The 24,430-nt window shown below is 41.8% G+C and overlaps 1 protein-coding gene and 1 pseudogene across 6 annotated transcripts in view; both read right to left on the minus strand.

Annotated features, from left to right (window-relative positions):
- The window catches only part of SPIDR (scaffold protein involved in DNA repair), a 532,009-nt gene that overhangs the window by 129,533 nt on the left and 378,046 nt on the right, over positions 1 to 24,430 (minus strand). The window lies entirely within an intron of this gene.
- Positions 6,823 to 8,257, minus strand: LOC102500200 (mortality factor 4-like protein 1; annotated as a pseudogene).

The raw sequence follows: 24,430 nt of genomic DNA on the forward strand, positions 1-24,430 counted from the left end.
CCGCCGGCCCGGAGAGGCAGCTGAACGCTGGGCAGGCCCCTGGGTGGGGGGCCAGCCTCCTGCCGCCTTGCTTGGTGCAGGTCCTGGGGGTGGCGGGGGCTGCAGCCAGGCCAGGTGGGCCGGCGCAGGGCCTACTCCGCCCGCCGCCGCCTCGCTCGCTCGGCGCGGGGTCCCCGGGGGTCAAATTTATCTTCTCAATGAGGTTTTCCTCAATTTTTATGTAAAAACAGCAACCCTTTGGTCCTCACTCTTCCCTTATCCAACTTAATCTAGGTGGCAATCACTACTACTTTTGTAACTATCTGCTGCCAGTCTTATCTAAAATAATATAAGCTCCAGGAATGCATGGGTTTTCTCTCTCTCTCTCTTCTTTTTTGGGGGGTTATTTATTGCTATGTCCCTAACACCAAGAAAAATGCCTGACACATAGCAGGCATACAATTGTTTGAGTAAATAAATGTTTCATTATGGCCTTAATTAACTTAAGTAATGGTTTAATATTCTATCAAACTGTATGTCATCATCAATTAAATAATTTTCTCAACACTGTACATTGAGGCTGCTTCTGATTTTTGCCCCTCATTATTACATGCATTGCTACTATGAACAAGAATAGTGTACATGTTTAGTTTTTGTTTGTTTCTTGTGAATTAAATTTCAGGGATTATTAGGTCAGTGTATCTTTATTACTAAATGTTATTTGCTACTTTCCAAAACAGTAATAAAGTTTAAAAATCCCAAGAGCAAAATTTTATACTATGTATAAAATGCCTTTAGGTGTTCTAAGTAAGTAATATATATAATTACAAGTTTGAAAGTTTAGAGGAAAACAGTAGAGTTTCCCCTCCCACTCCTAACCTCCCTTCCCCTGGTTCCCATCTGCCCTCCACAGGCAATCAGCTACTTGCTTCCTTCATACACTTCTAGAGTTTCTATGTATCCAAGGAACATAGCACATGCAATACACCTGGCTACTCCTTGCGTTTCCTATTTAACCAACACATAGATGCTCCTCTCCTGGATTGTGGAGTGCTTCCTCACTCTTCCCTGCAGCTGTGCAGAAGTTGCACAGCACTCCATCATGTGCTTGTGCCATGCTGACCCCAGCAGCTACTTCCACTTCTTGCTATCACCAATAGTAGGCCACAGAATAACCTGTACTTGCAGGCAAGAGTATCTGTAAGGTAAATTCCAAAAAGTGGAAGTGCTCTGTGGGTGTGATTCACACACACATACTTGCATTCATACACACCACTGAAGTGCTCTTGATTTACCTTCCCTCTACCTAGGAGAGTGTTCATCTCAGCCTTACCAAACAAATGCTATTACAATTCTGGATTTCTGAAAAATTGAGAAGAAATGATAACAGTGTTATTTATTTTTTGTGGGGAGGTTTTTTTTTTTTTTCACTTTAGGGCACATGCGCTTGCCAGAGAGAGAGAGAGAGAGACCGAGAGACAGGAAGAGAGAAATCATCCCTCAGGGGGTATGGTCATGCTGCAATCCCTTCTCTTCCATTCTTCTCTCGGGATCTTGTGCCCACATGTACATGTGCCCAGCATGAGTTTAAGCCACCAGGTCTGGGACCTGAACCACGGTTGAGTACATGGGAGTCCAGCAACATAGCCATTACAACTGCTCGTCCCAGATAACAGTGTTATTTTAATTTGTAGTTCACTAGCATGAAACTTTGAGCACCCTTTAATATGTAAGTTTTTCTTTCTTTCTTTCCTTTTTTTTTTTTTTTTTTTTTTTGCCATAGGACACCTGCAGAGAGGACAGAGAGGGGGAAAGTGAGAAATCACCTACCAGGAGGGTTGCCACACAGCAATCCCTTCTCCTAGAATTTTGGGCATGTGTGCACATGCACCTTGCATGATTTTCAAGCTGCCACATTCAGGACTGGAACCATGGCCAGACATGTGGGAGTCCAGGCTTTAATGATACCACCTGCTGGCTCCAAATGTAAATTTTTTCCTAAGAACTCTGTGTTCATATCCTTTGCCCATGTTTAGACTTGGTCTTTTTCCTATTCATTTCTATTAGTGCTTCATGAGGGGTCTTCAAAAGTGTTTTATAAAAAATTATTCATATATATTTTTTTCACCAAAATACTCATATTTTAATTCCATTTTTAAAGTCTCTATGTAATATGAATGAAAAACTGCTCAACATCCCTCACTGTAAGAGAAATGCAGATCAAAACAACAATGAGATACCACCTAACCCCAGTCAGAATGTCTAAGATTAAAAAAACAAAACATGGTAAGTGCTCACGGGGGTGTGGTGAAAACAGAACTCTCTTACACTACTGGTGGGAATGTAAATTGGTCCAACCACTGTGGAGAACATTTTGGAGATTCCTCAAAAATCTACAAATAGAGCTACCATATGATCCAGCAATCCCACTCCTTGGTATCTACCCAAAGGACAGAAGAATACTTAATTGGAAAAGTGCTTGCACATCGATGTTTATTACGGCACTATTCACAATTGCTAAGACATGGGACCAACCCAAATGCCCATGAACTGATGAATGGATTGAAAAACTGTGGCACATATACTCTATGGAATACTATTCATCCATAAAAAACAACAAAACCCTGGATTTTGACAGGAGGTGGATGAATATGGAAGAGTTACCGCTGAGTGAAGCAAGCCAGGTTATGAAGGAGAGACATTGTATGTCCCCACTTAATATATACTGAGTGTCTGCACTCTATGATGGAAACTAATTGACTAAAGGATATAGAAACACAGTATATAGATGCAAATGCCAGATATAGTGTGTGCGAAAGAGGAAGGACATTTGGGGGAGGGACAGGGAGGCAAAGCATTAATGGCACAAAGAGGTGTGGTATTATCTGTTGAAGATATTTTGTAGTTTTATCAACAGTACTAGGGAGAAATGTTCACCTATTGAAATATCCATTTTGTAAGACTAATAATAATGTAATAATGTGATTGGATGTATGGAAGAAAATGAAATGGGAAAAAAATTTTAAAATAAAAGAAAAAAATAAAAAGATTAAAAAAATTTTTTTAAAAACCAACTAGTACCTGAAACAAACAGTGGTAGAAGTATCTGATCCTGAAGTCTGTAATCTTCTATAAAAACTCTAGGAAGTTAAGTTAGAAGCATCAAGTCTCTTCTCTTAATATTTAAGATAATTGGGATGAATACATTAGGAGTTTTGCATATCTGTGCTTCTGAGTAAAAATCACTCAAACTTGACTTTTGCTTTGCTTTGAAAAACATGACTTATTCTAGGGAAAAAAAATATGTACCTTTTTAAGTTCCTGCTGTGGCCATTGGATTAAAAGGAAAGATGGGAAAAAATATGAATTACAAATATATATATTCCCAATTTGGCATTTAACTTTTTCACTTTACCATGCAGGTTTAATAGAATTTAATAATATTTTATTTGGAATTCATGGATGTTGATTCACAGAAAAAAACTTCTACCTCAAGATAATTCTCCCATAATTTGTTCGGAACTTTTAAAAAAAATTATTTTTGCTATAAGGCCCATGTACTTGCTATAGAAAGAGAAAGAGAGAAAGAAAGTGAGAAATCACCCCCAGGGGGATGGCCGCAATGCAATCCCTTCTCCTCCATTCTCCTCTTGGGATTTTGGGCTCACACACATACGCGCCTGGGGTGTTTTCAAGCCTCTCGGTCTGGGACTCAAACTGTGGAATTGGCCAAACTGTGGAATTGACCATGTGAGAATCTGGCGCCCTAACTACCATGTTACCTCAGCTGGCTTTTGATCTAGAACTTTTATGGTTTAAGTTTGTATGTTTAAACCTTTGATCCATATATTTATGTGTGTGTGTATACACACACACACAAGTTAACGTATGTATGTAACTTACTAAATGCCTGTATATATTTAGGTGTCTCTGTTACACTGGCTTATGTATTACTTTAAGGAAGAAAATCCATTAATTAAAATCAACTTTAAAAAGTTTTCTGCTACAATGGCTAGATGTGACTTGCTTTATGATATTCTGTGAAAAGAAAGATCACTCCTGCCTGGCTGACTGCTCCCCCTCCTTACAAGTATGTAGCACCTTTACTTTCTTCAGCTGTTCTCCATCCTGGCAGGCCAGCACTAGAACTCTAGATTCCCACAGCCAAATCTCCCTGTCACCACCATCCCAATAATCAAACCACCCACCCAACAACCTCAGCTGTCCCGAGTCCCATTCTTGTCACTCCACATCCAATCTTCTGTGAGTACCGTGAGCTTTGTTTCTAAGCTAGATCCCGAATTTATTTTTCTGTTTCCCCATTAGCATTTGACCCAGTGCACCAGTCTGGCCTGTCTAGATTCCTGAAATAGCCCAACTTTTTTTGCAGTCTTCACTCTTGTGCTTCCACATTCCATTTGATCTAGAGCAGCCAGACTGGATTACATCCATCCCATGTGGAAAACCTTTGAGGGTGTGTGGCACATATCATGTTGGACAAAATCTCTTTATAATCTAAATGATGCATAGCAATTGAATGTATAAATAATAATAAATAATTTAAAAAAAAGAAAAAGTAAACCTTCGAGGTTTCTCGGTGTCCTTGTAATGAAGCAGACTCCTGGCCATGGCCTCCTCTCTGTGCTTATCTTCCATCATGGATTCTGGCTCCCTTGGCCCAGGAAGACCAGTGCTCTTTCGGCACTTTGAGCAAACCGAGCCCATCCTTTCCTTTGCAACAGTCAGTCCCTTTGTCTGGAAAGTTGGTCTCACAGTATTTTTTTAAAAGAATCATTTTTTCAAGTTTACTGATAATAATAATTATTTTTAAAATTTGCTTCAGAGAACTGAGGTATAAATCATGCTGGGTAAAGTCTCTTTAAAATCTCAGTGATGTATAGGAATTGAATGTATAAATAATAATAATACTAAAGAAAAAAATAAAATACAAAAAAAAATTGCTACAGAGCATGGGTTCTCAGCAGAGGAAGAGAGAGAGAGAGAGAGTGAGAAAGCAAGCCGCCTGGCCCGAGACTTGAACTGCGGTCAGCCATGTGGGAGTCCAGTGCCTCAACTGCCATACCGTAACCTGCTGGCCCCTTTCACAGTACTTTCTATGGCTGGCTACACCTCATCATTTAGGACCGACCTCAGAGGTCTCCTTCCTAGGCTTTCCCTCACTATTATTCCAAGGTCACTTTCACACTCCTGCCCAGGCTACTCCATCGCATGCACACTACTTCTCACAGTAAGAGAAGGTGTTTTCTGAGCACTTAACATTTGCCATGTGCCAGTCCTTGTTCTGTGTGTTCTATGAGTGTTCTCTCATTACTATCTCAGGCACATGAAGGGAGACCATTACAATCTCCATTTTATAGATGAGAGAAGTGATGCAGAAAGTACACTGATAATTTGTCCAAAGCTGCATAGCTACAAACCAATTGAAATGATCATATTTACTTTACTGCCTGTCTCTGCCTCATTGGGAAGAAAACTTCTCAACAGTTGGCTCCTTCTCTGTTCAATGCTCTATACCCCTAGGCCCACATGACGTACACAGAGGCCTTCATAATGTTCCTAAGTGTTCAATTAGCATGAACTAAATAGAAGGCGACATATTTGCCCCATCATCACAGGAACATTCTCTGTGAAATGCCTTGGATGCTGGGAAGTGAGGGTGCTAAGAAGACAGAACCAACTTCTGTTTCCATCTGCTGTGCATGAACAGAACCTCCCTTACCAGGTGTGGAATTAAGGGGGGTAACTGAGGAGGCAGACAGGGGAGCCTGCAATCCCTAGGGCCCTTCACTGGACACCACCACAGGACTGGCTTGGCCAAGTAGCTAAACAGGTGTGACCTGGAGTCACTGCTGAGGACTAGCCACCAGCATGCTGTTCTCAGCTGCAGCCAGGGTAGAGGGTGGAGTCCACAGGTTCAAAAACTGTGAATACCACACCCTAAGCCACTGTTGACACTGCTCTGAGTTTAAATACTGCAATTAAAAGCGTCTTACATGTCATGCACTATGATGAATGACCTAAAAAAGTTTATATATTTGAAAACATATCATGGAAAAAACCAACCGTCAGTAAACAGCAAGGATGTGTTAGTATTGTTCTATCAGGTCATGGTAACATGTAGGTAAATTCCTATTTCATGGGGGTGGCAAGGAAAGGCTTTCCACTTGGAATAATACTGTTTATATTAAAGCAGTTTGAAGTTTGGTTTTTTTTTTTTTTTTTTATATAATACACATAGGAAATATTCCACTAATTGTCAAATTGCAGCTTTCTCTTAAAAAGAATGTCAGAGTTCTAATAGTGTGAAGACTAACACTACCTAGAGCAGAAGACAATACATATACTTAATAATCATATACTTAATAATCATCTGAACATTAGTATTTCTTTTTTCTTGAAATTTAAAGAAAAATTTATTGAAGATCTGAAAAACAATTCCTAAAAGATTGACTTCAGAAAACTATAGCTACACAATGCATTGTGTCTACCATGTTAAAACATGCATTGGACACAAATACGAAACCATGAAACAAGCCACCATTCTTCAACAATTTGAGTGAAGATAATGCCTAAGGAACAACATGGATAACTTGCAAAGGATGGGCTCTTTACTTTAAGCACCATTAAAAAAAAAAAAAAAAAGGAGCACAAGTGTGTCCAGTTATATACACTGAATAGAACCTTTGGCACTAGGAATCAGAGCATTTTGTCATATAGAATTAACACATATTATAAAAGTGCGTAGTGTCAAAGGAATAGAACCACCAGCATTCAAAGCAGCTTTGTCAACTAGGCAATGAAACACACTACAGCATGTCTCTGTTGTCCATCATTGAATACACTGGCAGCAACTTTGAAATGAAAAGAAAGAAAAGGAAAAAGGAGCCGAACCCCTTTTATTTTCTCTGTTTAAAATCAAACAGAAACAAACATCAATTCTGTTGTACACTAACATCTTCAAAGTACATAGTTTGTACAAGAGAAGGACTAAGAACAAAAATGTGTTTACAGAGATCCAAACACAGATGAGCGAGTGAGCCCCTCACACAGCTTTCCGATGGTACTCTGGGGGAGCCACTTCATAATCGCTGGCACTAAACAAAGTTGCAGAATTCTTTGCCAGGTACTTTAGGAAATCGTGAAGATAATTCAGTAATAAAGGCTCTTCTCATCAAGAGGTGTATAGGCCAACATCGCACCAATCTGTACAAATAATCTCAGAAGATAAGGTGCTCCATACACCTGGGACATGGCGCATCAGGGTGATCTGCAAGGATCTTGGCATACTGTGGTCTCTCAAACTTGTAGAGCAGATGAGTGCCCAACATGACGTTGAAGTGTTCTTGTATACCTGCCACTTCATTCACAGCGTACTCCTTATTATCGGTGTTTCCTTGAGATTTCTTATAATTCGCATAATCCTCCAAAATGGAATCCACATTCTTCTTAGCAGGAAGATAAAAGAGCTATTTTTGCCTGGTAATTAAGTCCCAGTCATCAACAAGCCATGGTTTTAGTTCTTCAGGAATCTTTACTTTAACTTCAACTCTGTTCATAAATGTTTCCTCATTTTCTTTTTTTTTGGAGAGGTTTTCACTATAGGGCGGGTGTGCTCGCCAAACAGACAGAGACAGAGAGACAGAAAGCAAGAAATCACCCCCAGGGGGGATGGCCACATCACAATCCCTTCTCCTCCATTCTCCTCTCAGGATCTTGGGCATGCACACACACACACCCAGCGTGAGTTTTAAGCCACCGGGTCCGGGATGTGAACCACAGTCGACTACGTGGGAGTCCAGTGACATAGTCATTATGCTAACTGCTGGTCCTGTGTTTCCTCATTTTCAACAGTAGGATCTACCCGGGCCCTTTTCTTCCGAGGAGGCTGAGGTGTCTCACTGGTTCTGCGCCATCTCCATTCCCAGGTGTTTTCTGTTTGTTCTTTTTTGTGTCCACTTCAACCTTTTTCTGTTGCAGACCAGATGTCTTCTTTCCTGGCGCAGTCCCTCTCATCTTGCCCTCTGCATACTGCTCCTGATTGGCTTTTTGAAGTTCTTGCTGTTCCTGCAGATTGGTGTCCACGTATTTGAGTACTCTGCTCTCTAGAACCCATTCATCCCAATTTTTATTCCAACCACTGTAATGTATAAAATATTACACTTGCTTATCTTTTATGGCAACTTTCACACACTTTGTTTCATAAAGAAGAGGTCCATGAAAACACAGCACTCTTTCACCCTCCTGAAATTTAGGCTTCCACTCCTGCTTCGGAAAAAAAAAAGTGATTCACCTCCTCCTCCTTCTCCCACCACCCCCGACTACCGCCCCCTACTCTCTACTCCACCCAACTCCTGAACATCAGTATTTCTATGATAAATAATAATACAGGACAAAATCTGGCTAAGAAACATATCCCACTTAAAAAGAGAAGTTGTCAGGGAAGAGGAGCGCTGACCCAGAAAACCAGCCCATCAGTCTGCCCAAAATTCACTGGCATCCTTGGAGTTTGCAGGGCTTAAGATGGTGCCCACTGAGTAGGGCCAGTGGTTCTGTCCTTGAGGGCTGTAAATAGAGCAGTTTCTGTGGTCCTCACCCCTGAAAATAAAGGAGCCCAGCTTGGCTAGGAGAAGAAAAAAAAAAGAAGTTGTATATATTTTATTCAAGTTTTAAGACTTTTACAAATTAGACTATTATTTAAGTGTAAGATGTTGCTGAGAAGACCAACAGACTAGCAATAGTTTTCAATGAAGTAGAACAAAGTGTTACAATATTACAAATTCTCATTTTAAAAAAGAAAGAATAAGTGCTGGTGAAGTTGTAGAGAAAAGGAACTCTCATGCATTGTTGGTGGGAATGTAAACTAGTGCAGCCACTGTGGAGAATAATATAGAAGTTCCTAAAAATTATAAAAATAGAACTACTGATGGGACCAGCAGTTGGCATAATGGCTGTGTCACTGGACTTCCATGTCGTTGACCATGGTTTGAGTCCTGGACCCGGTGGCTTAAACTCAAGCCAGGTGTGTGTGTACGTGTGCCCAAGATACCGAGAGGAGAATGGAGGAGAAGGGATTGCGGCATGGCCATCCCCTGGAGGGTGATCTCTCACTTTGTGTCTCTCTGTCTTTCTGGTGAGCACATGTTCCCTATACCAAAAACCTCTCCAAAAAAAAAGAACTACTGGGATGGCTCCATGTCCTCATCATTAAGAAAGCTGGACCCCACAGGGCTGACTGTGTGGTATGAGTCCTGGACCTGGTAACTTGAGAAACACATGCACCAGGCCCCAAATCCTCAAATATTGAAGAGATGGATGGAAAGGATTGTAGTATGACCATTCCTCATAGGGAGTGCACCCCCACCTCTCTGGCAAGTATTCATACCCTCTAGAAAAAAGTGAAATAATAATAATAATAAATAGAACTACCATATGACTCCAATTCCACTCTTATTTTCTGACTATTGGAGAGATATTTGCTCATCCATTTTTATTACAACATTATTCATGTCAGTTAAGACATGGAGTCAACCTAAGAGTCAATGACCAATGACTGGATTAAGAAAATGTGGCACATATACACAGTAGACTACTACTCATCTAAAAAGAAAAAGGAGATCCTGTAATTTGGCCTAAAGTAGATAAATCTAGAAGATTCACTGCTAAGTGAAATAAGCCAGGCTATAAAAGACAAACACTGTTATGTCTCCACTCACTATGTGCTGAATATCTATACTCTATGTCAGAAACTGAAAGAGTCTAAAGACTGAAGATTCCAGAGACTGCATAAGGGTTAGGGCTCAGGAAAAAACATTTACAAGACACAAGAATACATGTAAACAAGGCAAATAGGTTATATAGGGTTGTTGGAAAAGTCATGATGCATTTTCTCTTTGCAAAAATGCACCATGACTTTTCCAGTGACCCAATAGAACAGTATATTATAACAGAGGAAGAAAAAGGACTTTGCAATTATATGCATCATTATATATACATAAAACCTGGTAGAATGAAAATCAAAGACACATTAATAATGGGAACCAGCAGTTAGCATAACGGTTATGTCGCTAGACTCCCATGTAGTCGACCATGGTTTGCGTCCTGGACCCGGTGGCTTAGGACTCATGCCGGGCACGTGTGCATGCGTGCCCAAGATCCCGAGAGGAGAATGGAAAAGGGATTGCGGCGTGACCATCCCCCCTGGGGGGGAGAATTTCTTGCTTTCTGTCTCTAAGTCTCTCTCTCTGTCTGGTGAGTGCACGCGCCCTATAGCAAAAACCTCTCCAGAAGAAAAAAAAGAAGATACATTAATAATGTAATGTTCTTTGTTGAAGATGATGAACATGATAATATTTTAAATTTTATTTCCAGTGTATACACGCTTCAAGGACCATATTTTACTGTACAAGGATGTACAACAATGAAATATAAATAGAAAATGAAAAAAAAGGGAGAATATTCCAGGTTCAGTCTACAAGATCTCATATACACAAATCCTCATGTATGAATGAGATCCATTTTAAGACCTTTATAATTTCCAAAATTTCTTTCTTTCTCTTTTCTTCCTTCCTTCTCTCTCTCTCTCTATCTCTCTCTCTCTGTCTTTTTCATAGAGAGACTTTTGCTATAGGGTGAGGGCGCTCGCTGGAGAAATAGACAGACAGAAAGCGAGAAATCATCCCCTCGGGGAGATGGCAAGCTGCAATCCCTTCTCTTCCATCCTCCTCTTGGGATTTTGGGCACACACACATGCATGCCCATGCTCCTGGCATGAGTTTCAAGTCACCGGTTCAAGGATTCAAACTGTGGTCAACTAAGTGGGAGTTCAGCAATGTAACCATTACACCATCTACTAGTCCCCCCAAATCTGTGCTATCTTCCACCAAACTGCATTTTGTTGAGTTTTCTAAGCAACAGACTCATATAATTAAAAATTGCTTTTTTGGGGGCCAGGAGGTGAGGTGGTAGTTAAGGCACTGGACTCTCACATGGCTGACTATGGCTTGAGTCCCAAACTCAGTGGTCTGAAAATCATACCAGGCACATGTATGTGCATGCCCAAAAACCCAGGAGAATGGAAGAGGTGGGACTGTGGTATGGCCATCCCTGCTGGGGTGTGATTTCTCACCCTCTCTCTCACTGTCTCTATTTCTATAGGGCATGTACGCCCTAAGGCAAAACCAAAACAAAAATCCCTGCTATTTAAACAATCATTAAATTTTCCTCTCTCATTAGTGAGCTCTTTTTTTTTTTTTGAATAAGAAAACAATGAATGCTTTACAAGAGTCACTTATGACAGATTCCACAGAAAACCATGGGGTACCTTGACCTGTGCATGCAGAACCCGGGGGGTGAGTTCACAATAAGCCAAGTCAAGTCCTTGTCCCTGAAGGTCACTGTTCAACACATGTCCCTCTTCAGGGCACTCTCAGCTACGGTGATGAATTTAAATCCTCACACGCCAGGAAGTTTCAGGTAGTACCTGGAAGCCGCATGGGCCTAGCCACCATACTAGGGCCTGGGGTTCTGCGTGGATCTGTGGCAGGCCATAGCAAAGTCAAGCCTATGTCTAAAGGCACTGGTTTTCTCTCCCTGGCCAACCTGCAAGGATTCCATTTCATCTCACCACTGAGCATACAGGTCTTCAGGGAACTCACTATCTTCTTCCCCAGCCTGTCTGCATGCTGGGTGGGCCATGCTGCAACAGTCAGTGGGGAGTCTGGACAGGGCAGTGGCCGATTTTTAGACTTCATATCACCACCTGCAGTCTGTAAATTCAAGAGCTATTAAGCCCTTGACACTTACTACTTAATAATCCCATCATTAGCACATTATCTGTAGTGCTCACAGTCTTTAAACAAGGTCTCATTTATAGCTGGTGCTTGAGTTGATTTGTGGATTTGAATCTTGCTACAGATAAAGAGCAGACATGAATCTATCACATTTTACATGCTGTAGAAATTTAAAAAAAAAATTCCCCAAATAATACAAGTTCACACACTGGAGTAGCAAGCAAATAGCACAGGAAAAGTCCAAACTGATTAATCTTATATTTATTTAATTTCTTAATGTTTGCAATACCTCTTTTCACAAAGGCTTATTTAAAAGAATTTAAAATGTACTTCAAATATACATAACTGCTTTCAGCCTCCTCTGTAAATAAAAAATCCTTTTAAATTACAGTTCAATGGTTTAGTCCCTATGATAAAATTTCAGTTTGAATACTTATGACCAAGTAATGTATGCATTGAAAAAATTGAGCTTTGGATTTTTTAAGAAAGTAGAACATGGGGCCAGCAGGTGGCATGATGGTTAAGGCACCGGACTCCCACATGGCGGACTGTAGTTTGAGTCCTGGACCTGGTGACTTGCTTTCTTACTCTTTCTCTCTGTCTCTCTCCCTGGTAAAATTAAAAAGACAAAAAAATGATGGGCCAGTAGGCAGTGTGGTGGTTAAAGGGACTGGACTCCCAGATGGCTGACCATGGTTCGAGTCTGGACCAGGTAGCTTGCTTTTTCTCTCTCTCTCCCTCATTCCCTCTCTGTAGAAAAATTAAAAAAAAAAAAGATGATAATAAAATTAAATAAACTATAAAAAGATAATAAAATTAAATAATTTTTTTTAAAAAAGAAAGTAGAGCATTAAGTTAAAATATAAAAACATAAGTTTACGCATCCCACATTGCACAGTTAATGGTATTCCACGACAAAAATCGCAGGACTTGTGGCTTTCTTGTTATCTGTGCTCTCTCACACATCTTACTTCTCTCTTTCTGATGAATTCCTGTGAGCTCCTTTGGTGGCTATGAAGAGCTCCATCACCTCTGGGCCTCACTGAACTCCAGAGGCAGGAGACTAACTCTAACCATCCTGTTCCCTTGTGACTCAGGACCTGTTAATCAGGCAAAGGGTCTGGCCTGACTATGTTACTTCTGCCAAGGAGCATAAAATGACCAACAATGTCAGGAGCTGCTGCTAGCTCTGCAGGCACAAAAGGTAGCACGGAAGCACGCAGTCTGCTGATCCAGCTGTGGCCCACACTGAGTGGTTTTAGAATGGAAGCAGCAGCACCAGCTTCTGGATCACAGAACTCCTTGCTATTAGCTGTGGCTCAGGGGCCTAGGTGGCCAGCTAAAGTCCCAGAGCCACCTGGCTCTTCCAAGTTGCTTAACAGTTAAACTTGGAGTCCGTTTCTTCAGTTTACTCAAAGATTCGATTAACCATTTAAACTCCCTTAGTAGGACCAGCAGATTGCATAATGGTTACATCTTTGGATTCCCACATGGCCGACCACGGTTTGAGTCCTGGACTTGGCGGCTTGAAACTCAGGTCGAGCATGTGTGTGTGGTCCCAAAATCCTAAAAGAAGAATGGAGGAGAAGGGATTGAGGTATGGCCATCCCCCATGGGGTCGATTTCTTGTTTTCTGTCTCTCTCTGTCTCTCTGGCAAGCACATGTGCCCTACAGCAAAACTCTCTCTAGAAAAAATACAAAGGAACCAGCAAATGGCATAATGGTTACATTGCTGGGCTCTCACGTAGTAGACTGTGGTTTGAGTCCCAGACCCAGCGGCTTAAAACTTACAGCAGGCGTGTGTATGTGCATGCCTACAATCTCGAGAGGAGAATGGAGGACAAGGGACTGCAGCATGGTGATCTTCCTAGGGGTTATTTCTTACCTTCTGTCTCTCTCTGTCTCTATGGTGAGTGCACAAGCCTTACAGCAAAAGCATCTCAAAAATTAAAACAAAACAAATAAACAACTCCCTTAGCAAATCTTTCTGTTTAAGGTAAAACAGATTTCCTTGTCCTGAGCCTGAGTGATACATCAATGTGTAGTTCCTTCCTGAAAAGGGAGCTCTATATACTCTTTTCTGGACAACTATGACTGAGAGGGAAAAAAAGTCATGGGCAAATCAAACAATTTGGTGACTTTTAAAGAAATAATCTACCTTTTTGAGAGACAGTTAAAACAAATAGACCATTTTGCTTACCTAGCCTGAAAATCCCTAGAGAGTGGGACCTAACGAATTTGTTGAACTGAGGCCTTTTTTTTTTTTTTTAGAGGTTTTAGCTATAGGGGGCGTGCACTCCCCAGATAGACAGAGAGAGACAGAGAGACAGAAAGTGAGAAATCACCACCCAGGGGAGATGGCCACACCGCAATCCCTTCTCCTCCATTCTCCTCTTGGGATCTTGGGCACATACGCACGTGAGCCCAGCATGAGTTTTAAGCCACCGGGTCCGGGATGCGAACCACGGTCGACTACATGGGAATCCAGCGACATAGCCATTATGCTAACTGCTGGTCTCTTGAACTGAGGCCTTTTAATATCTAATCATTGGGAAAAGCAGATGACGTAATGGTTATGTAACTGGACTTCTATGTAGTTGACCATGGTTTGAGTCCCAGACCTGGTGACTTAAAACTCTTGCCAGGCCAAGAGCAGCAGCTGGCGTAATGGCTACGTTGCTAGACTCCTACGTAGTAGACTGCAGTTCAAGTCCCAGACCCAGGGGCCAGGCGCGTGCACGTGTGTGTGTGTGTGTGTGTGCCCAAGATCCCAAGAGGAGAATGGAGGAGAAGGGATAGTGGCGTGGCCATACCTCCTCCCCCTGCTCACGGCCATGATTTTCATTTTCTGTCTTTCTGTCTCTTTCAGTCTCTCTGGCAAGTGCACACACCGTATAACAAAAATCTTTAAAAAGAAAAATGTATAAAATCACTGTTATGACTTAAGAATCTTTCATAAAATGTTATGTCTTAGAACTACAGATTTAGCTCTTTCCCACAATACACGACGGCAGGTGATAAAGCTGCAAAGCAGGACACTAAGGAGAAGAAACCTGAAGCCAAGAAGGCTGATGCCAGTGGCAAGGTTAAAAAGGGTGACCCCAAGGCTAAAAAGCCCAAGAAGGGGAAGCCCCATTGCAGCCGAAACCCTGTCCTAGTCCGGGGCATCGCCAGATACTTCCGGTCTGCCATGTATTCCAGGAAGGCCATGTACAAGAGGAAATACTTGGCCACTAAATCCAGGATTGAAAAGAAAAAGAAGGAGAAGGTTCTTGCGATTGTCACAAAATTGGTTGGCGGAGACAAGAATGGTGGTACCCGGGTGGTTAAACTGTGCAAAATGCCTAGGTATTATCCTACTGAAGATGTGCCTCAAAAGCTGTTGAACCTCGGCAAAAAACCCTTCAGTCAGCATGTGAGAAAACTGCAAGCCAGCATCACTCACAGGACCATTCTGATCCTCCTCAATGGACCTACAGAGGCAAGAGAGTGGTTTTTCTGAAGCAGCTGAGCGGTGGCTTGCTCCTTGTAACTGGACCACTGGTTCTCAATCGAGTTCCACTGTGTAGAACACACCAGAAATTTGTCATTGCCACCTCCACGAAAATTGATCTCCACGAAAATTGATATTAGCAAAGTAAAAATCCCAAAGCACCTTACCAATGCTTACTTCAAGAAAAAGAAACTGCGGAAGCCCAGATACCAGGAAGATGAGATCTTTGACACAGAGAAGGAGAAGTACGAGATTTCAGAGCAGCACAAGATTGATCACAAAACTGTGGATTCACAAATTTTACCAAAAATCAAAGCTGTTCCGCAGCTCCAGGGCTACCTGTGATCTGTGTTTGCCCTTACAGATGGAGTTTATCCTCACAAATTGGTGTTCTAGATTTTTTTTTTGCCAAGAACCTAATTAAATAACTGATCATATATATTAAAAACAAACAAACAAACAAACAAAAAACCCAAAAAACTACAGATTTATACTGGGGAACAATAAGCACAACAAAGGAAGAGAAGACCCAGATAAATTTAACTTAATTCCCACTTACTGCCTAGTACAACTTCATCAAAGACACCACAGCTAAAATTCTCCTCAGTTAGGATGCCAGATTTCTATTAAAACAGAATTTATCAGGGCCGGCAGGTGGTGTGGTAGTTGAGATGCTGGATGCCACGTGGTTGACTGTAGTTCATGTTCCAGACCTGGTGGCTTGCTTTTGCACTTTCCTCTCTGGTCAAATTGAAAATAATAATAATTATAATATATAAAATTAAATAAATAATTCTTAAACCAAATTTATGATGCTAAAGAAAGCTATTTGACAACTAGGAGTTAAAATACCTACTGCATATCTAGTCAAACCATATTTTAAGAAGTACTTGAGAAGGCACATTCTTTCAATATCATCACAGATCATGAAACCATGGCATCTAGGCACCAGAGACTCATAAAAAGAATGTTAGACCATCACAAGGAGCCTTATTTTGAACAGACCTTTCATGTGGATGACATCCTGAAATGATTTAGAGAAGGCGATAGTGCTGGCACGCAGTTTAGAAGCCCAGCAGAGCAGATAAAGAAGAGAGGCCCACCAGCATCTGGAATGAGCCCGAGACTGAGGCTGATGTGCAGGAGGTGATCTCATGCTAGCTCTTCCAGAAATGCTGAACACGATAGTAAATAATGCACGTAGCACTGACAGAAAGATTGCCAGTGATACTAAAAACCAAGTAGCAGAAAAGAAATTGTAAATGAGTAAACAACTGAAAGAAGCTCCATCTACAGAACAATTTTGTGAAAAGCACCTTTTCCAGAGAATCCCTCCTTGTGGTCAGAGCTACATATCAAACATTCCAAAGACAGCATTCCTGTTTCTGAAGCCGGCCATGACTTCTGAAGTTGGTATCAACTCTATAATGCCTTAAAGTGAACTTGTATTGTCTTAATCTTCCTGCATTTCTTGGTATCTAGTACTGTTCTTTAAGAAAAGGGACCAGTTGCTCTTTAGAGAAATGACTGATTCAAGAACTAGGACAGGAAATATACAGCATAAGACTGGAGCATCTTGTACTGCCAGAAAGTAGGGAAGTGCTCAAAATGAAACAAAACAAAAACCCACAGTGATGGGAGTATGTTGAAAGGACACATGGTTCAAATTGAGAGCTCCCAGTGACAAAAGCTGGAACAATTTAAGCAACAAGATACTAATGGATTATAAGTCAACGTGTAAAACAAATATTCCTGAGTCCATAGTGATAGAAATAACTGAATGAATCAGTAAGTAGTGGAGAAGAGACAGGTCTCCCACACAGACAATCTCTCCACCATCTTGGAGAGAGGTCAGCTTCTCCCTTCCTTAAGTGTAGGCTGCACATTCCCAGGACTGCAGGATGGGAAGGGAGAAAAGCTGCTTTGCAGTGGAGAACCCTGTCCAACACCGCCTGAGCCAGGTGACCAAGGCCAGCATCACCAGCACTATGTTGTGTTGACAGTGTGTACACTTGACAGGACACGATGAAGCCTGTGTTCCGTACCCCAGGATTCTCCTGCTGAGAACACAGAGCTCCAGCAGCAGCCTCATCATCATGCATGATAAGGTAGGCGAATTCTAAGGAGGTTCTACAGAATCCCTGACAAGTACTCCTCCAAACTATCAAGATCATCATCATCATCATCATCATAAGAAAAAAAAATGTAAAAAACCATTATAGTCAAGCAGGGCCAAAGGAAAAATGAGAGCTGACTGTAATGTGGAATCCTGGATGGGGCTGGAAGCAGGAGTAAGTGACACTAGGGAGACACTAAGGAAATATGTGCAGAGCGCAGACTTTCATTAGTTAAAAAATATCACATGTACACATCTTACAAAAGTAGAATAGTGTCTGGCACATTATTTCAGTAGACAATGATAATGTCTTTGCAGATTCCAAGACTCCTTAGTGTATGGCTCAGGCTGGTGATGAGATCTGGTGATAGACATACTGGGCGGGACAACAGTGGTCCTGACTAGGATGATCTTTCTCTGACTAAATGTCTCTATGCACAGAGAAAGTCACCCTCGTGGGCTGTCTTGCCCAAGGCTGCACAGAAGCCAACATGTGTGTGTACCCAGTGTTTATCTCTTGGGGCAGGTGAGCATGCCGGCCTCCTACTTCTGCTGGGTGCTCAGAGGGTCTTCCTACTAGGGCAGTTTGCTTTGGATTCTTGGTTACAGTTCTCCTGCAGTTCTTTCAGCTGGTAACAGAGCAGACTTCATGGCCCCACTCTAGAGAAGAGTTACCTGATGATACCTACGCTTCCAACGGTCATAAATTCACCAGAAACTGAAGATGATGAAAAATTTCCTCCAGCTTATTTCTTCATTATTTTATTTCATTTCAGGGGAGGGGCAACAAAGTGTAAAGCAGGAAATGGAAGTGGTAATCTTGCTAACCGACGTTTGAGGAAGTGAAGGCAGTGAGGCTGCAGGACCGAGTTCTCGGCCAGTCGGCAGCTGGCATTGTGCTGTGGGTAAAGAGGCCCCTGCTGCAGCTAAGTCCATGAGGCCCTGCATTTAGGCTGTCCTCTGGTTCTCAGGTGGCGTATGATGCCTTAAGAAAAACAATTTGGCTTTGGGGAACATTCCAGGAATTTCTTGAGAACTCAGGAGGAACACAGTGATTCAGAATAGGAGGAATTTTGTCTCTCACTTTGTACTTGGGAATGTTTTTTTTTTCTTCTTCTTCATTTTTAAGGCTGCATCTGAAATCCAGTTGAGAATCTACACAAGATTAGAGTGTTTTTTTTTTTTTTTTGCCAGAGGGTGCATGTGTTTCCTGGACACAGAAGGAGAAAGAGAGAGAGAGAGAAAGTGAAAAAGCACCTCTTGTGGGGCATGGTCATACCACAATCCCTTCTCCATTGCTCTGTCTTTTTGGGAATCTGGGCACGCACATGTGTGCCTCGCATGTTCTTCCAGGTGCTAAGTCTGTATGGGATCTAGAGGCCTTAACCACCACGCTACTGACTGGCCCTCTAAGGTTTTTAAATTATCAATAAAGTCACTATGCTTTTATCTAGCTATATCATTGCCATATGCTTTGCACCTAACTGACATTAGCTGATGGTTGTAAGGAACCCAGTAGTAAAAGCACTCTCTCCCTCCGACGCTCCAGCTTCCCAATTGTGATTCTCGAGGGTCGGCCCTTCCCGGGGCTGAGAATGCAAACCACAGTGATATCAGTTTCCTATACTGATGAAGTTTATCTAAAGAAAGATAATATTCAAAGTTTTTTTTTTTTTAAAGAATTATTTTATTGGGACCAACAGTTAGCGTAATGGCTATGTTGCTGGACTCCCATGTAGTTGAGCACAGTTCGAGTCCTGGTCCAGTGGCTTAAACTCACGCCAGGCGCGTATGCGTGTATGCCCAAGATCCCGAAAGAAGAATGGAGGAGAAGGGATTGTGGCATGGCCATCCCCCCCGGGGGAGTGATATCTCGCTTTCTGTCTCTCTGTATCTCTCTGCTGTCTTTCTGACGAGTGCTTGAGCCCTATAGCAAAAATCTCTCCAAAAAAAAGATTTTATTTTTATTTATGAATTTATTTATTTTAATTTGACCAGAGAGGGACAGAGTGAGAGAGAGAGGGAGAGAAAGTGAGAAAGCAAGCTACCAGGTCCTGGACTCAAACCACGGTTGGCCATGTGAGAGTCTAGCACCCTTCACCACCATGCCACCTGCCGGCCTCAAAGTTTGTTTTATTTACTTATTAATTAATTAATTGAGGTTTTTGCCTTAGGGGCAATTGCCAGAGAGATAAGAGACAGAGACAGTGAGAGGAAAGTGAGAGATCGCTCCCTAGGGAGGATGGCCACACCACAATCTCTTCTTCTCCATTCTCCCAGCGTGATTTTCAAGCACATATGCATACACTCCCAGCATGATTTTCAAGCCACCGGGTCCAGGACTTGAACCACAGTTAGCCATGTGGGAGTCTAGCGACATGATCACTACACCATCTGCTGGTCCCAGTATTCAAAGATTTTTAAAAGTAGCTCATGAAATATGGTCTAAGGTGGGAAAAGTAAAAAGTAGTAAAAAAACTAAAACTTTCAATTTAAAAATCAATATACACATAGCAATCAGAATGGCTAAAAAATTTAAAAAGTACTAAAAACACCCAATGTTATGGACATTCATATGTGGCTGACAGGACTGTAAAATGGTATAGCCACTCTGGAATATACTGGGTTGTCAGAAAAGTTATGCATAGTGTTCTCTGTCTTTCTATGCAAAAATGTATCATGACTTTTCCAATGACCCGATAGTTTGGCAGTTTCTTATAAAATTAAACACTTTGGGCCGGCAGATGGCATGGTGTTCAAGGCGCTGTGTCCCACATGGTTGACATCATGGTTCAAGTCCCAGATCGGGTAGTTCAAAAATCAGACTGGGTATGTGTATGTATGTGCCCAAATCCTGAGAGGAGAATGAAGGAGAAGGTATTGGGGCATGACCATACCCCTGGGGGTAATTTCTCACTTTCCCTCTCTCTCTTTCTCTGTCTCTTTCTAGTGAGTGCACAAACCTTATGGCAAAACAAACAAACAAAACTAAAAATTACAAAACTATTTTTATTTGATCATGGTAGCAGCTGCACTCGAGTTTTTATACAGAGAAATGAAAATTTAGGTTCACAAAAAAACTTGTATATAAATGTTCATTGCAGCCACATTCTCAATGGCCAAAACCTGGAATCAGCTGAGATGCCCTTTGGTAGGCAAATGAGTAAGTAAACTGTGGTCCAGGTGTGCACTAGACAACTACTGAGCAGCACGAAGGCACAAACGACTGACACACACAGCAGCTTCTCCAAGGAGGTAGGCTAAGTGAAGAGGCCAGCCCCAAGTGATTGCAAACAAATGTGCACTTACACCCCATTTATGCAGCACTCTTGAAATGAGAAAAATTAGAGAAATGAGAGAACTTATTAGTGGGCTGGGTGGGAAGAGTGGTTGGGAAAGGGACTAGGGGAGGGGTTGGGGAAAAGTGGGGCAGGAATCAAGTGGGTGCAGCTAGAAAGGGCAACAAAAAGGGTCTCTGGTGCTGAAGCTGCTCCCTGTCTGAATGAAGCAATGCACGTACTGGCCCATGTGTGTAGTAAGCTTGCGCAGAACTAAATGTGCACACACAAGTACAGCTAAGTCTGAAGGGGATGGTAACCAATGAATACCCTGGTTGTGATACTGTACGATTGTTTTACAAAATGTTTTCACTATGAGAAAATGAGTAAAGGATACATGGGATCTTTCTGCCTTATTTTGTGTGTTTGTGTGTGTGTGTGTAAAAGTGCGTGTGCACATTGTACACAGGCCCACACTATACTGTAATTGCCCTGCTCCAGTCTCCCAAGTTGTGGGCACTCCAGGCATGTGCCACTGCCCAGCTTTTCTGGGCAGGCCAGGAATAAAAGCCAGGCCTCCAGTGTGTCCTCAGCCCACTGTGCAGCACACCTAGGACACCACACTGTGCCGGGCTGTCTGTATTACAGTACTTCCAGTGACTACATGGGATTCTACAATTGCCTTAATAAAAATTTCAATCAGAAAGATAAATTAAAAGTAAAAACTTCTCAAAACAATATGACATTAAAAATTAAAGGATATAGAAACACAGTAAATGGATGTGAATACCAGGTATAGCGTGTGTGAGAGAGGAGAGTCTGAGGAAGGACATTTAGAAGAAAAGTAGAGAGGCAAAGCATTAATGGGACAAAGAAATGTGGTATTATTTGTTGAAGATACTTTTATAGTTTTATCAACTGGACTAAGGAGAAATGTTCACATGTTGAAATATTCACTTTGAAAGCTAAATAATGTGATTGAAAATGAATAAAATGAAAAACATAAAAGAAAATGAAATAAAAAAAAATTGAAAACAAAACCAAAGCCAAAAACTACTGAACATGATTACATTCACTACCGAAACATCTCTATGGGCTCTGTGTGACAGTAACTAAAATAACTGCTCTTTCATCATAAATATACTCACTAACAAACACTCAAGAAACCTTGAGAGTCAAAGTGGACTAATCAGTACCCTTCCATGACAACTCTGACTTAACACCAGAGCGAGTTTAATCATCCAGAATACCAATGGAGACTGGCTATTGTGTAGAAGATGCTCTCAGAAAGGACAGGAAGACCTAGCTAGCAAGTGCACTGATCTACAGAGCTGGAAGCCATGGGGCCCATTGCCGGCCGAGATCCCAAGCTGGTCTGAAAACATGTAGGTACATGGCACCCCTGACCCTGACCTGCTGGAGGGCTGAGGAAGGGGGACATGGTGTGTTGAGATCCTGTAGGAGTGCCTTTCTCTCTCATATGTGCACACATGTGTTCTTTCTCACGAATAAAATAAGCTTAAAGAGAAGGAAAAAAAAAAGGAAAGGGTAGGAATGGGCCCTTCCCAGCTCACATCCCTCCAAAGCACAAAGCACTGAGTGGGCTATTCTACTTAGCACATAGGAGGGGAGAATGGACGCATCCACGCCCAGGCAGAGCCAGACACAGACACAGTATGCGGGCTGCTCTTACTCCAGGTTTCAGCTAAGTGGTAACGCTCTTCTCTCGTATACGTGAATAGTGTGTCTGATGAGAAATGATTCTTTTTTTGCTTTTCTTGCCTTACTTCAGGTTTGCTACCCACTCTTTTACATCTTTATACCGATTGTTTTAAGTATTTACATATCTGGTCTTAAAGAGGAAGAACAAAACTTCTCTCTGATTCTTTCATACACATTGAGCTAGCACAGCACAGAGGTCTGACAGGGGACAACAGTCTTCCTGCTTTCAGGACCTTGCTGCGGAGCTTCTTCCTAAGAGAAAGCATTGTGGCCCTCCCTTGCTACTCACAGTACAAAGCAGCAAGAGGTCACAAAGAAATGCAAATGCTTCCCTCCTGGCTTCACCAGAGTCCACAATGACCATGTAGACTCATGACATCAAGAACGAACATGCTGCCTGGCCACTGGGTATGGACATCTATTCTGACAGCTTTAGTGCCTCACAAGTGAAACTGACGACAAGTACTCATGCCTCAAATAAAAAATATTACTTACATACTACTTGGGAAAAATAAAATTTTCTGTTATCTGTCCTGAAAGTGGTTTGCATGAGCTGGTGAGGCTGAGAGTAACTGCTTTTATGCTGTAACCGCCGTTCCAAGTAGCTGCTCTACTGCACACGGAATGTGGAGTGACTTGGCTGCCGCATTTCTGAAGGCAAACTGCTTTGGGCTCTTGCTGACTTCAGTGCTCCAGACAGGCTTGTTTCAAGTCCCAGCCTAGCCTGAGAGCCTTTAGCCACAGGCCTGTTCAGCCTAGCCTGGGAATCTTTAGCCACAGGCCCATTCAGCTGCCGCTCTGGCGGGGCTTAGCCTTTCCAGAATTGAGGCATAGCGTCCCCGGGGGCCAGGTGCTGCATGGGTACTCTGTGAGCTCTATTTCACTAGTCCTTCAGGTAAACAAGACAAAACAACACATGGACACAAGCACGTGGGTTGTGGCGGGTTGCGGCCAAGCTCCCTTCTCTGAAAGTCGAGTTGAAATGTGGCACGGTGGGAGTGAAGATGACCACAGTTTACTGACATTCTTTGGGCTGAGAACAAAATGCTTCAGGATTTCAACCTAACATAAATATCATTAGAAGACAAAATATAAAATAATTGTATAGGAAGAAGAATTAGAATTTTTTTCTATTTTTGCCAATTTTAAAGTCTATTGCACTTAAAATTATACCACAAACGCTAACCGATCAGGTTGTCCCTTCCGTGGCCAGATTGTTTTCTGCACAAGCTGGGCTGGGAGCACAGAGTATGATGTTGAGCAATGCTGTATTCTGACTTTTGCCAAGCCATGCCCATGCCTGGGAATCATGTGTTAACTCTCAAATTTCAGAGTAGGCAAAACTTTGCAGCTTGTTCAAAAAACGGTATGATGGTAGTTCAGCTTGGCTTTCTCTATCACAGGGCAAATCAGTGTAGGATGTCACTAAAATGTAAATATCTATTATGGCTTTTTATGAAAAAGGTTATGAAGAATGTTTCCTACCCCCCCGTTAGTTCTCTAAAAATAGTTTATTCCAAAGGATTTAACTCAAAATATGTCTCATTTGGGTGCTGGAGATGGGGATATGTGTGCAGAATTCTCTTTTACATCTGTGATTCCTGCAGAAATATCTGGCAGTACATTCAGTTCTGTGTCTTAAAACCTCACAGGGCCAATTTTAAAAGAATATTATAAATGCTCATGGTTATCATCACCTTACTAATCTAAAACAAAACAAAGCAAAAAACAGTTGGCTTTAGTTTTCGTGATCATCCCAAGGTAATGGCTGAATTCTGGGCTCTGGTCTTGCTAAAAAGATTTAAGTTTACCACAGAATAAATTTCATTATATATAAAGGAACTGTATTTCTCCAGCTTTCCAGAAGATAAACTACAATTATAAATGAAAACTGTATGTTGAGTCTCTGAATTTTAGGTGAATCAAATATGAATTCTTCAACTCTTCATTCCTTTTTTGTATGTCTTGAACAAATAAAATCTAAATTTTTTTTCTTTTAGTATGACAGACCATGTGGGTGAAGGTAGGGAA

Source organism: Tupaia chinensis, unplaced genomic scaffold (genome assembly GCF_000334495.1).
Source record: "Tupaia chinensis unplaced genomic scaffold, TupChi_1.0 Scaffold148488_1, whole genome shotgun sequence".
NCBI lineage: Eukaryota > Metazoa > Chordata > Mammalia > Scandentia > Tupaiidae > Tupaia > Tupaia belangeri.